The sequence below is a fragment of the Trachymyrmex cornetzi genome, unplaced genomic scaffold (assembly GCF_001594075.2).
Source record: "Trachymyrmex cornetzi isolate Tcor2-1 unplaced genomic scaffold, Tcor1.1 scaffold774, whole genome shotgun sequence".
NCBI classification, from domain to species: domain Eukaryota; kingdom Metazoa; phylum Arthropoda; class Insecta; order Hymenoptera; family Formicidae; genus Trachymyrmex; species Trachymyrmex cornetzi.
This window is the reverse complement of record NW_017300107.1, coordinates 10,570-11,160: the sequence shown is the minus strand read 5'-3', so window position 1 is coordinate 11,160 and position 591 is coordinate 10,570. Positions and strand designations below refer to the sequence as shown.

Genomic DNA, 591 nt, shown 5'->3' with positions numbered 1-591 from the left:
TTAATCGTCCCAGGATATGACTATTTCTAATATTGGAATTTTATTTCTAATACTGGAATTTTTGTCAATACAAACATTAAAAAACAGAAATATTCTCTGCTTCTATTTTTTGGGCTACGAAGGCGTTATCACAAACAGGTTTTGCAAGAATCATCTTTCTTGTTTCAATGTATTGTACAATCGATATAAATATTTTTTACGTAATCAGTTTATGCGGTAGTACTTGCTTTCTTGCTTTTTCTATGAGCGAGGTGAAAAAATTCTTCCAGGTATACATCTTGATGGCTTGGATTCCACTAATAATCTCGTTCATAAATCGTACTTTCTCATCTGTTCTGATAGCAGTTCTTAATCTCAGCTCTGACGACTTCTTGCCTAGCCACTCTAAGGAATTTTAGAAATATTATACGATTAGAAGTAACTCTTATAACTTATTAGTGATTTACCAAACGATATTTATTAATTGAGCAGAAAAAAGGCTCAGTAATTAGGGAAACTTAGCAAGAAACTCAACAATTTGGAGACATAGCAATGAAAATGTAAAATTTGGAAACGGAATTTTTTTCTCGTATTTAAAAAAATTTAAAAAGC

The 591-nt window shown here is 30.8% G+C and overlaps 1 pseudogene; it reads right to left on the bottom strand.

The window, feature by feature from the left end:
* Nucleotides 1–591, bottom strand: part of LOC108768272 (multidrug resistance-associated protein 4-like) — a 14,592-nt pseudogene that overhangs the window by 7,662 nt on the left and 6,339 nt on the right.